This window comes from Gossypium hirsutum, chromosome A10 (assembly GCF_007990345.1).
Source record: "Gossypium hirsutum isolate 1008001.06 chromosome A10, Gossypium_hirsutum_v2.1, whole genome shotgun sequence".
Taxonomy (NCBI): Eukaryota; Viridiplantae; Streptophyta; class Magnoliopsida; order Malvales; family Malvaceae; genus Gossypium; species Gossypium hirsutum.
Window position 1 is genome coordinate 13,067,420 of NC_053433.1, and position 14,288 is coordinate 13,081,707.

Consider the following 14,288-nt stretch of genomic DNA (forward strand, 5'->3'; position numbering starts at 1 on the left):
TTTGGGACCAGTAAAGAAGATACTTGGTATGAAGATTTTCAAAGATAGAAAAGCAAGTAAATTGTACCTAAGTCAGAAGGGGTACATTGAGAAAGTTCTTTGCAAGTTCAATATGCTGAGTGCTAAGCCTATTAGTACTCCTTTAGCCGCTCATTTCATACTTTCATCGGCTTTGTCTCCATAATCAGATGATGAGATTGAGTACATGTCACATGTTCTATACTCTAGTGCAATGGGATATCTCATGTATGTTATGGTTTGTTCACGTCTAGATTTATCATATGCAGTCAGTGCAGTTAGCAGATACATGGCAAATCCTGGTAAAGAACATTGGAAAGCAGTTCAGTGGATTTTAAAATACTTATGAGGTAATACTGATGTTTGCTTACAGTTTGGAAGAACTAGAGATGAAGTCATTGAGCATGTTGATGCTGATTTTGCTGGAGACCTTGATAGAAGAAAATCTCTCATAGGTTATGTCTTTACAATCGGAGGTTGTGCAATCAGTTGGAAAGCTACTTTGCAAACCACAGTCGCTTTGTCTACCACTGAAGCTGAGAACATGGTGATTACTGAGGCTTGTAAAGAAGCTATTTGGTTGAAGGGACTCTTTAGTGAACTCAATGAAGACCTTCAAATCAATACAGTATTTTGTGACAGTCATAGTGCAATCTTCCTTACAAAAGATCAAATGTTTCATGAGAGAATAAAACACATTGATGTTCGGTATCATTTTGTTCATGATATTATTACTCGTTGTGATATTGTTGTGAGCAAAATTAGTACTAATGAAAATCTTGCAGATATGATGACTAAGTCACTTCCTATAACCAAGTTTTAGCATTGCTTAGACTTGGTTGGTGTTCATTGTTGAAGTTAAACCTTTAAGGTGTTTTATGGAAGAGGTGGAGAACTTGTTCGTTGAGAGTTCGCGATAAAGAACTTGTTCATTGAGAATTCGTGTCAAGGTGGAGATTGTTAGAATTAAGTGACTCGAATCCTTATTTAAATAAAATACAGTGGTAAAATAAAATAAAAGTAAAATCCATATAGAACTACACTTCTTTTATTTTATTTTAGAATAAGGTTCAAAAAACCTTATTAAACTCCATCTATTTTATATTGATTAGAATAAGGTGTTTCAATCTTACCACACTCCTATTAGAATATGGTTTTACAAGCCTATAAATAGACATAGTCTATTTCTCTTGTAATTATTCGAATTCGACATAGTGAATTTTCTTCTCCTCCGCCCTTGGTTTTTTTTCCGAAAGGGTTTTCACGTAAATCTGAGTGTTCTTTATTTTATTTTATTTTATTTTCACAATATTTATATTATACTTACTATTTTAAATAAACCATTAAAACTAAAATTTTGTAATATAAATAGATGCATTCATTTTTCATAGTCATGATTCTGCTTTAATAACTAGTTACACATTTGCAATAGTAAAAACTAGTTACGTTTTCCTCATTTTCCAAACAATAAAATGCATCCATTCGATATTTCAATATCTTAAATCATTTTCTTTTACACTTTGAAGTATTAAACATGGCACTCAACATCCACCTCAACTCATTTACATCAACAATGACCTCCATATTTAATATCATTTTAATTGATGATAAAATATTACTATATTTATATTTTAAATTTAATTTTTACTTAAATCATCTTTTTGCATTTTACTTTGTAACTTATAATTATTTAGAAAAATTGAAACTTCAAAATAATTCAACCACCATTTTACAAATTAATCTGAAAAATTAAAAGTGGCTGAGTTGAATAGAAGACAAGTAAAAAAAAATCATATGTATCGTATTTTTATAGTATTATTAATTAATATAGGTAAAAAGTTTTAATTACACATTTATTCATTTAATTTTATTGTGAAGTTAAACAAAAAAAATAACTACACTGGAAGCTAAACAAGGTTACAACAAAATACACAAAATTAGGCTATTATATCCCACATGTACTGGACAATAACTCAGACAAATCATGCACCTGCTATAAAATGGAGCTAAAAAGGTCTGGTCAAGCCATCTTTGCGCTTGGGGCAATGACGCAGCTAGTGAGGTTTTAACCGAGGCGCGTCTATTGCTGGTTGAAAACTATTTCCAAACCCCCTCTTAGGCCTTGGTTCTGCCCTGGCCTTTGAGAATTTCTGGAAGGGTTCCCTTCGGGGTAAAACTCTACAATTTATAGTTAATTAGTTTGCTCTTCTTTTTCCCCTAAAATTAAGATGAAACAGTTTGTTTATGAAATTAAGGTGTTCAAAATATTTGAAGGATTTAGCATTTGTAACATTTATTTTATTTGTAAGAGATTTTTGTATTTAAAAATACATACAAAAAATTCTTGATAAGTGTTCGACACAATAATGAGAGGTGAGAGTTTGAAACTTGTTGATCCAAGTGTATTATACATTGCAACAATTAGTTAGGGTAATTTATTAACTAATTGATCCAACCATTTACAATTCAATTGTTGATTATTTCACAAAATTCGATCTACTCAATTAATGAAATATATAAGTTTAAAATTTTTAATTGAACTAATTAACTGTACATCAGGTAATTACTATCTACTAGAGAAATAATAAAAAGAAAATGTACAACATAATAGAATAGAAAAAAGTAGAAACTAAAATTAGTAAAAGAGCAATAAAAATTGAGAATTGAAACATAACAACAAAAAGAATAATAAGTATTCAGACTCTTCTATAGGTTGATTCAGGGGCGAAGCCAGAACAATCTTTTAGGGTAGGCAAATGAAATTTTAATTTTGTATAGTTTATATCTTTATAATTTTTAAAGGATTAAATCGAATTTTTATAATTTTAAGGGGACAAAGTACAAATTTACCTTTACTAATTTAAAATTTTAAAAAAATTTAGAGGGCCTAAATGGCAATTCTTCATTTTAGGGGGGCCGGGGCCCATGCCACCCCCTAGAATCTCCTCTGGGTTGATTGTTTAGAGAATTTGGATCTTTCTTCTAAAAAGATAACATTTTAGTCTCGATAAGATTCCTAACCTTGTATTCCAAAATAGAATGATTATCTGTTGAGTTCCAATAATTTTCATAATGATAGCTACAATGCTCATTAATATTATTAGATTTTATCTCACCCGTAATGTGGATGACTAAAAGTATTTGATAATTAGAACATTACTATAAAAATATGGGTTAGTATTTTGTACACTAGCAGTGTCCTTTTTTATATTCTACAAGTAGCCATAAAAAGTTGTCATGTGTCTCTTTTTTTAAATATTTTTTAAATATTTTGCTATATCCCTATAGGACACTTGTCAACCTCCTGATCTTACTTGTGTAGTCTAAAAACTCCATTAGAAGTGTACCAAATATTTTCCCTAAGAATATATCAACAAACGATTATTAATGAGCAGCAAGGACTTTTTTTATATGAATTTGTTGGTCTTGTGTTCAATTCCTAAATAATGTTTTTCAATTATTTTATTTGAATATTATATAAAAGTATGAAAATATGAAAATATCCTTATAATAAATTAATTACCCTTTAAAATAAGGGTATTTTAGTACTTTCACAACTAAATTGATTTCGAGTTGAATCGTGATACCAACTCAGTCAACCAATTTATATGGATAGAAAAAATTTACAAGGCTTTGATAGAATAAGCATAAGGAGGTAATTCTGAAAAAAGCTAAAGTAGAAATTTGGTGTACTTTATAGGAATTGAGATGAGTTAATGCTGTCTTCCTATTATGTTGTTCTTACCATTTTCACTATGTATGCATTTCTCATCCACTCTTCTGTTTGGATTGAGCACATCCATATATAAATTAAACTATCGAGAAAATGGCTAAATGATATCTAATGAATATAAATTTTTTTTACTATGTAGACTCTACTTGAATAAAATTTATTGTCTTGGAAATAAATCTTTTTCAATCAATTTATCCAAATAAGTACTTTTATTATTAATTAAGTAGGATTAGATAGGCTTTTGATTTTTCATTCTTCAAAATAGAGGTTGTACAATGGATTTATAAATATAAATATGATTTACACACTTAATAATCTTAAATTGAATTTTATTTAAAAAATATTTCAATTTTAAATTACTTAAGATGAAAATATCACTTGGAATTCAAGTGTATTATACATGGCAACAATGGACAGACTTTTATATTTATGGGTATTTTAAAGGATGGATATTCGATACTTAAAAGTATTTAACACATCACTATAAAATTAACAACAATGTTATTATTGAAGGATATCGAGATTGGGAAATGTTAATAATTAGTGTTTAGAAGCATTGAAAGATAAAAATGTTCTAGATCTTTATGCTCCCAATGCAACCTCAATCCCACATTGCTAATATATAGTAAACAAAACATAAGGGGTGGTGTATAAGGAGAGAGGATAGGGCAACACTAAAACATACTTACCTGGACGGGGTCAATGAGTGATCAGGAAGACTCATGGCCTAGAGCAGTGACCTCCATTGCACTTGGGAGGGGTGCTGCTTTAAGGTCTCCCCAAGAGGGAGAGCCTACGTCATAATTTGTGGCAGTGGGGGGCTTGCGTTCGCGCAGCCCCTATCAATTTCAAGTAAAAAGTAATTGGTACCAAATTGTAGGATATAATTCTTTTTTCCATACGGGTAAGCAGCTTCAAAAGCTGTTATTATATGATCTCTCCTTACAGAACACCCTTTGGTATTTTTTGTTGTAGGGATGTAGGTTCAAGTTGTGGGCTTAAGGGCATAAGGGCTTAGGACATTTTAAACTTTTAATGCTTATAAACACTAATTAACATTTCTCAATCTCGATTTCTATCTATAATAAATATTATTTTGATCAATTAGCGTTGTTCTTCATTTTGTAAAGATGTATTAAACATTTTTCAGTATCACATATTGATCCTTTAAAGTGCTAGTAAATATAAAAATTGCGCCCATTATTTTCATGTTTAATACACCCCATTTTATGTGGTATTTTCATCTTATCTATCAAATGGATTGATCTTTACTTATTTGAAAAATCAAAATATCTTTTTAGTCATATCTATATATATAAATCTGTCTTCCAACATCTATTTAGGAGGGAACGGAAGCTTATCTAATCTTATTTAGTATGAGTCATATGATTCATAATACAAAGGACATAATTGAATAAATTGATTGATGAAGATTTATTGCATGAGCAACAAATTTTGTTAAAAGTAGAGTTGGTATAATAAAAAAATAGTATTCATATGACACGATCTGTCTATTTTTGCATTGACTATATAATTTTGTGCTCAATCCAAAGAAAGTAAAGAGTAGATGAACAAGATATACATAGTAAAATTGATACGAATGACATAATAAGCGGATAACGAATCAAGTCATCTAAATTCCTATGACGTACATAGAGTTTCTACGGTATTTTTTCAGAACTGCCATTTAACGCCTGTTCCATCAAAGGTAGTATAATTAATTAGCATCGTAGCCATCGTTAAAGAAATTATCAGAACTCAACAAAGAATTGTTGTAGTTTGAAATACAAGGTTAGGGATCTCGTCAAGGCTGAAATGTTATGTTTTAAAGAAGAAAACCTATATTCCCTAAAGAAAAAACGTGTCGAAAAATTGAAGCCATGGAGAGGAAAAGAGGCTGTGACTCGTATGAAAGTGAACTAAAACCAAGCTTTTGTAAAAACAGATTTCAACACAAATCCCAACTATCATCAAACTCAGAATGTGTATTCTTACATTTCATTGCCATAACCTTACTTAACCAGCTCACAACTTTCTTATTTCAGCCCATAAAACAAATATCGATTTAACACTCCTTTTCCTTCTTAGTTTTCAATTCAAAAATTTTATTGCTCTCTTATTAAATTTTGGCTTCCGCCCTATCTTTTCTATCATGTTGTACATTTTCTTCCTCCTATTCAGCTAGAAATTTTAAACACTGAATTTATAGAAATTATATATTTCATTAATTGAATAAATCAATTTTTTTAAAATAATCGAAAATTAAATTGCAACTGGTTGATTCAACTAGTAAATAAATTACCCTAAATTTCTTCAAAATTATCTGTAGATATAATTCATAGTTCCTATGTATAATACAATTGAATTTAAATGGTATTTTCATTTTAAATAATTAAATAGATTGTTCTTATATAATTCTTGAAAGATTTAATTAATTTTTTTAATCATATTTTGTTATATCGTATGTCGATAATAACGGTAGGAATATCGCAAAGCAATAAGAAAGAAAAATAAGAACACGCGGATTTTACTTGAAAAATTATTCTCGGGAAAAACCATGGGCAGAGGAGGAGAAATTCACTAATGTTGAAAAAAAAAATACAAGAGGTTTTTGGCTAGGCACAATTTTTGAGGGTAAGAAGTATAGTCCTATACAAATTTAACTTGTGCAGCAAGGTATGTACCGCAAGGGCTCTGCCCCCGCACCCTCGGTCAAGATTAGTGGTTCGACTCAAGGCCATAGCCCACCACAAATTCCAATTTTGCATCTATTTTATTTCTTTAATAAGTGAGTTATATATCAAACTTTTCAAATCGGATCAAACGGGTTTCAGATCACACAACTCTAATATATTCAATTTAAGATTAGAAATCGTAAAACATGTAGTATAAATAACATACAGACAAATCAACCGGAAGCTGGTGAAAATTTTAGTAACCCTCTAAATGAAGTAGTGATCACGACCTGCTAAACCTTCAAACATCTGATCGATAAATAGAAAAGCGAAATGACATTTTTTTTTCATTAATGAATTCAATTTTCCTATAATCTATAAAAACACGACACCCATTTTGAACCGGTTGGCATTTAACTCACCATTAAGATTTTTTTAACACAGTTATACTTATTTTCTTTGGAACTTGTCCTTACAAGAAAAATGGGAAAATCCAAATTTCGCAACCACATTTCTTGCTATTGTGAATTATTTCAACAATATTAGTTGTGATTATGTAAAACTGAAATATTTGTAGTAGATGTTAGATGCTGCTGCTAGATATGATTTGTGGGTGTTTATCTCAATCATAAAATTTTGTCGTTACACATTTTAAATTTTATACATAACGACAAAATAAGCTATTTTTTTCAAGAAAAATAAATTATTAAATGTTATAATATTAACCATAAATATAAAATAAGCTATTTTTCAAGAAAAATAAATTATTAAATGTTATAATATTTACCATAAATATAAAATATCGTTATATAATCTAACTTTTTGTTTATTAATCGTATCAGTTTTAAATGCCATTATGAAACATTTGCAAATGCATTTAAATGTGTTGCTGAATTTAACTTTATGATTACTAATCTCAATAATAAAATTTATCTTGCGACACAATTCCTCCACCCCATTCGGCTGCAGGGGAGATAGGATTATTAGGGTTGGTACATCGACAGGTTCTTTTTTTTTTGTTAAAAGTGTTTATGGGAAGATTTGGGAAAGATTGTGGAACCCGAAAGAGACGGTGTGGAAAATTCCCTGGAAATTTCAAGGACCCCAACAAGTTAAGTTCTTTATTTGGCTTGCTTTCAAGTAACGTTTGCTTAATAATGTGGAAAGAGTACATCGGGGAATTGGGCATGATACGATTTGTGGTCTTTGTGGGCATGGTTTCAAATATATACTTTATGTCATTATGGATTGTTCTACAACAAGGAGTATTTGGGATCAGTTAATTCCAATAGATCGACAAGCTTGGTTTTATTTTGGTAATTTGCATGAATGGCTTATATCCAACTTACAGAATCAACATGGCTAGTGCTGGGGAGATGTGGATTGGAATTGTCTTTTTGGAATCATCATTTGACACATTTGGAAGAATCAAAATCATTTTATTTTTCAAGGTGTGTCTTGAAATATTAGTGATATTACCAAGGTGTCCTATAGTTGGGCAAAACAAATATGTCTCTTTTAAAAGGGATTCATTGTTTGAGACACAAAGATCGATTCTAACCCCATACTTGACAGGTAATTGGGTTTGTTTAAACACTGATAGGTTAGTCAAAAATGAAACAGGTTTTGCTGCAACAGGAGGATTGTTTGTGATCAAAATGGGAGGTAGATTCTTGGTTTTAACAAGTATTTGAGGAATTGCTTTGTTTTCGATGCTGAATTATGAGGCAGCTTGGATGGATTGGTACTCTTAATCGATCGGGGTTATGATAATGTCTTGATTAAAATTGATAATCTTAAGGCGACGAAAGCCATTTAGGAGAATTCTTTTGAGAGTTCCAAATCTACTTTGATTAGAAGAATTCATCAGCTTTTGGTACAAATTGGGCATTAGGGTATATGCCATATCTCTAGAGAAGATACCCAGGATGTTGACAACCTGGTCAAATTGGTACAAGACAAACGAAATGGTTTAAGCTTGCTTGAAACCTTCTAGTTGGAGGGGATGCTTTAATTTTTTGTAGCTAATTTATTTAATTTCTTTTTACACACAAAAAAATTGCCCCTACAAAGTATTAACTTTTGATGTAATTAATTATTTATATTTATAATTGGTATCTAATTTAATTTCCGAAGTTCATTGAAAAATTGTTGTTTCAATTTGTAGTTGGCGCATAGAATTACTGTTCAATCATTTAATTGGCTTTTCAATTCTACGTTCTAATCATTTAAATTGAATTTAGAAGCTTTTTTATTTTAATTTTTCACTGTTTTACGATAATTGAAAATCTTATAAGCATCTACTGTTCGAAGTTCTAGGCATAGAAACAATGCTTAATATTTGTATATAACATACATGGCTTCACACACATGGTGCCATGTTCTTCAATTAAATACCACGTAATCGAGATGGAGTTTGGAACTTGTACACTAAGGCTGTTGTCTTGGTGAAGCTGATGGAGGATCTTCATCAATTGAGTGAACTTAGGGTTCTAAACTCGGAGGTATTGGAGTTGGATAAATGCTTGACTAATCTCAGAGGAAGACTTGAAGGCAACGAGTGTCTTTATGGTGGCATTCTTGTGAATGTGTCATGGTGTCTTTATGGTGTTGTTCCGCAACGCCAACAGCATGGCTAAATTTAATTTTTACTTAAATCATCTTTTTGCATTTTACTTTGTAACTTATAATTATTTAGAAAAATTGAAACTTCAAAATAATTCAACCACCATTTTACAAATTAATCTGAAAAATTAAAAGTGGCTGAGTTGAATAGAAGACAAGTAAAAAAAAATCATATGTATCGTATTTTTATAGTATTATTAATTAATATAGGTAAAAAGTTTTAATTACACATTTATTCATTTAATTTTATTGTGAAGTTAAACAAAAAAAATAACTACACTGGAAGCTAAACAAGGTTACAACAAAATACACAAAATTAGGCTATTATATCCCACATGTACTGGACAATAACTCAGACAAATCATGCACCTGCTATAAAATGGAGCTAAAAAGGTCTGGTCAAGCCATCTTTGCGCTTGGGGCAATGACGCAGCTAGTGAGGTTTTAACCGAGGCGCGTCTATTGCTGGTTGAAAACTATTTCCAAACCCCCTCTTAGGCCTTGGTTCTGCCCTGGCCTTTGAGAATTTCTGGAAGGGTTCCCTTCGGGGTAAAACTCTACAATTTATAGTTAATTAGTTTGCTCTTCTTTTTCCCCTAAAATTAAGATGAAACAGTTTGTTTATGAAATTAAGGTGTTCAAAATATTTGAAGGATTTAGCATTTGTAACATTTATTTTATTTGTAAGAGATTTTTGTATTTAAAAATACATACAAAAAATTCTTGATAAGTGTTCGACACAATAATGAGAAGTTGTGATAAACTTGTTGATCCAAGCGTATTATACATAACAACAATTAGATTGTGTTTGTTTACCTGTAAAATATTTTACAGAAAACATTTTCATTCTTTTTCGTTGTTTGTTTGGTGGAAAATGACTTCCTATTGTAAAATCTTTTCAAAAACACGGGAAAAGAAGCCCTTTATTTTAAGAAAACGTCTTACCATTTTCATTTCGTAAGATATTTTCCGAAAAATTTCTCCTCACCTGTAAACGAATCCCCCTTCATTCCCACCCCGATTTAATGCTTGCCGCCAGCCAACAACATTTTTTAGCACCAGTCGCCGGTGTGGATATTTGATTTACCCCTTTTCACCTTTCGTTGTCGAAATCTGCACTGCACCAGTTGGCGATGGCATTCATCTTCATCTCTCGAAGGTAAGAAAGACTGAAACTTTTATGGATAGTTTATTGGAAAAAAATGAAAGAAAAAAAAAACCAACCTAGAAGGCAAAAGAGGTCGTCCCAAAAATGAATCCCTTTAGGAAACTGGCTCTGCTAATATTCTGTGATGACCCAACCTGGATTCTCAAAGTTAGTAACAATGTAATAATTGGCAAAGCAATGGCCTTTAGCACCAAGTCTTTAATTCGACTATTACAGCAAATTGATATGAGAAAGAGTGAGAGAGAGATATATACCTTTTTCTAAGTATAATGTTTTCTTTTTCGCCAAGTTTTTCTTTGATGAATTGAATTGACAGGGTTGCAAACCTCTTTTAATTAGAATGTCTTAATTTTGAAAATTAAGGCTCACTTATTTTAAACGAGTCAAAACATCACATCCAATAAGTTAGGACGCAACATTTTAAAACCGTCGAAACTAAGCTCGTCTTTCGAAAATTTCTAGCTCGAAACAACAAAATACCATATCCAGTAAGTTAGGACACTATGTTTTGAAATCTCGAAATAATTGTTTAAGTTTTGAAAACTCAAAATCACTTAAAAGGGTGCTTGACTATTCGAATTCAACGAGAAAAGTCGCAACCCAGTAAGTTAGAGCACTACCTTTCTCGAAGTTTCCAAACATCAAGCATTGCCTTTTATTTTTTAAAAAAAAAACCTTGGAATATTATTTTAAATGATGTTTTAGGATGACAAATTAATGCATCATGAAGCATAGATGTACAAAATATTCTAACGTTTTCATACAAACATAAATAATATCATTAAGACAAAACTAAATAACATGAACATACGTTTAATGGAAAAAATCATACTAGGGTAAATATGAGATAATAAACAAATAAAAATATGAGTAAACTAAAAGAAAAACATAATACATGCAAAAATTATACAACAATATATATCATAAAATAGCATATAAAAGAAATAATTAAACATAACATATAAAAAAAATGAAACTATGCACAAGTAAGATAAATGACATACACTAAAAAAATGAATAAATAGAACATTTACAAATTATAAAAATATAATGCAATAATTCAAAATACATGAAATGATAATATAATATATATACATGCATAGAAAATATATATTTGAAAATAAACTATATAAAAAGGTTAAATATTATAATATATAAAATACATAATCAAATGTATAAAAGATAGGAATAAATATACATATTTGAAAAATGAAGAAATTAAAATAAAAAAAAGGTTGAAAAACTAAGATAGACGAAGAATAAAATAAGAACAAACCACATAGAGTAAGAACGCAAGAGGAAGAGAAATTTGAGTGAATGCTCTCAAGAATTCTTATTGCTTCCCAAAACTCAAGTGATTTACAATGAAGGGAGAGGCCTCTATTTATAGTTGAGCCTCCCCAAATCCAACGGTACAGATCAATTACATCAACGGTTAAGATTAAAGGATATCTACAAATTAAATCTCCAAGATTACAAGATCATATCTTCAAGATTGCATATCATATCTAAGATTGCATGTCCTAAAAGATTATATTTCAATATGAGTCAAGCTTATAGATGGACCTTAAATCTTTTCAAGTAATGGGTCATTTCGATTGGGCCAAATTATATGTTTGTAATTTTGTACTGGACTTGGACTTTGTTTTATTTTTATTTTGGGGGTTTATTATTTTAAATACTAGAATGGGCCGGGAAAAAATGGGCTATTACAGCTGGTGGTGCTGAGATTTGTAATTAGGGAAATTGGGAGCTTGCTAGAAGGAATTATTTGGCTTTAGGCTTTGGTCTGATGGTTACAATGAGTAGAAAAATGAATCACTTAATCTAGAAGATAGAATTTTTCTCTCGCCCTTTGAGTATCTGAAAAATTCTAGCCTTTTATTGTTTTCTTTCCTTTCCATTCAAAGTACTTTCTCACTTGTTCCAGTCAAAAACAGTGCTTCTGGATATCTGGACACTCTTAATGTACGATAAAATTCTCCAAACAGCTTTATTGAATTCTTGAAAATTGGAACGCATCTTTCCTTTCCTCTCATATCTATTGGACTACAATCCTTCTAAAGTTTATAATTCTTTAATTTTTTGCTTCAAAAACTTTCACCTCATGCTCTCCTATATCTTCATCTATATTTTATCAATACCAAGAAAAAACCTATTTGGTTTTAGATTAAATTACTCACTGGCTTCCTTGAGTCAAGTGACGTTTTTAATAGAAAATTACGTTGCTTTATAGTAAAATGCGGGTTTAGCATTTCCTTTCATCAGATCCTGGTGTTTGTCTACATGTGAATATGGATACTTATTATGAGATTTTCTGATACTCCGCTATATATATACATGAGGAAAAGCTTGTTGCTACCCAATGCCTCCGTAATCTAATTGAAAATCTTAAAGCTATTCATCCTTGATGAGATCAAAGCTTGTAAACAAAGCTGTGATAACATGAAAGAGTGTATGGATAAAATCATTGGTGTGCCTAAATGGCTAATATTGATGTCCCATGGAGCATGAGTCAACAAGTTGGAGCTCTAAAGCCTATAGTATTTAATTTAATTTTTACTATATTATTTTATTTAAAAATTGTTAGAAAATGGCCTTCCATGCAGCTCATCAAGCAAGGAGCACCATATGCAGTCGAGCCAAGCTTGCAGCAACTAAAACTTACTGTTGTTGTCCAAATGCAACTTTTTTTGTTACTTTAAGTTCATGTTTTCTAAGTGAGTTCGATTTGAACATAGTTGGTAAAGAATTTGATGTAATTAGGTAGTGATTGAGCTGATAAATCAGCTTTGTTCTTATGTACAAGTTATTTTTACCAATTTTCCATGTAACTAATGGTATTAGGTAAGCATTAGGTGAAATTTGCTTCTTCTTTTTTGTTTAGTCATTGACTGATATATGTAATGACAATATGCCAATGTTCATTCTTAATGAAAAATTATCATCTTTCATTCATATGCTCCACCATTTTCTCTTGTCTTTCAATTATGTTCTTGTTTTTAAACAAATTTCTACTTTTGTTTCCTTACCAAGTTTCGAGGCTTGTTGCACAAGCTTTCAACTCTGTTTGTTTAACCTTGTTCCAAATACCAAAAATTGGTATCTAGAGCTTTTATCTTAGAGGACCTATTGTGGTTGAACTTTAAATTGAATGGCTTCTTCAGCATTTTCTCCAACTGCACCACCAGTCTTTAATGGTGAAGGGTTCCACATATGGGTAGTCAAGATGATGACTTACCTGCAAGCCTTTGATCTGTAGGAAGTTGTGAACACTGATGTTGAGCCAGCTCCACTCAGAGCCAATCCCACAGTGGCTCAAATCAGGCAACACGCAGATGAAAGGACCAAGATGCATAAAGCCATGTCTTGTATCCAAAGCTGTGTGTCTGATGTTATCTTCACCAGAATTATGGCTTGTAAGACTCCAAAACAGGCCTGAGACAAGCTTAAGGAGGAGTTCCAAGGTACAGAGAGGACAAGGAAGCAGGAGTTGCTAAACTTGAAAAGAGACTTTGAAAATTTAAAATTGAAAGAAGAAGAAACGGTGAAGCAGTACTCAGATAGAATCATGGCTGTGGTCAACAGTATAAGGTTGCTAGGAGAACAGTTCAATGAGGTAAGGATTGTGGAGAAGGTGCTTTCAACATTGCCTGAAAGATATGAAGCAAAATCTCATCCCTTGAGGATTCGAGAGATCCTACAACCATCTCCTTAACTGAACTCATCAATGCTCTTTATGCTTAGGAGCAAATGAGAGCCAGCAGGATGGAGGAGCATTAAGAAGGTGCTTTTCAAGCCAAGGCCAAGGCTGCCTTGAGCATCACTACCTACAAAGGCAAGAAGAATTGGAAAAACAGGCCTAAGCCTGATGTTGCAAGAAAAGGAGACCAACCCTGCAGGCACTACAAAAGACCAAGTCATCCTGAAGATAGATGCTGGTTCAAAGCAGATGCACTATGTCAACATTGCAAGAAAAATGGGCATATTGAAAGGGTCTGCAAGAATAAAGGCAGGCCTAGGCAAAATCAAGCACAATAGAAAAATGTTGAAGCTCAAGTAGCTGAAG

At 31.4% G+C, this 14,288-nt stretch overlaps 3 non-coding genes across 3 annotated transcripts; all 3 read left to right on the forward strand.

Annotated features, from left to right (window-relative positions):
- Positions 1-2,045: 2,045 nt before the first annotated feature.
- Positions 2,046-2,196, forward strand: LOC121208886 (U4 spliceosomal RNA). The gene has a single exon (XR_005904009.1). It is a non-coding gene; the product is annotated as a U4 spliceosomal RNA (small nuclear RNA).
- Positions 2,197-4,432: 2,236 nt separating this feature from the next.
- LOC121208927 (U1 spliceosomal RNA) lies at positions 4,433-4,594 on the forward strand. The gene has a single exon (XR_005904048.1). It is a non-coding gene; the product is annotated as a U1 spliceosomal RNA (small nuclear RNA).
- Positions 4,595-9,457: 4,863 nt separating this feature from the next.
- On the forward strand, positions 9,458-9,608 carry LOC121208898 (U4 spliceosomal RNA). The gene has a single exon (XR_005904020.1). It is a non-coding gene; the product is annotated as a U4 spliceosomal RNA (small nuclear RNA).
- Positions 9,609-14,288: the final 4,680 nt, after the last annotated feature.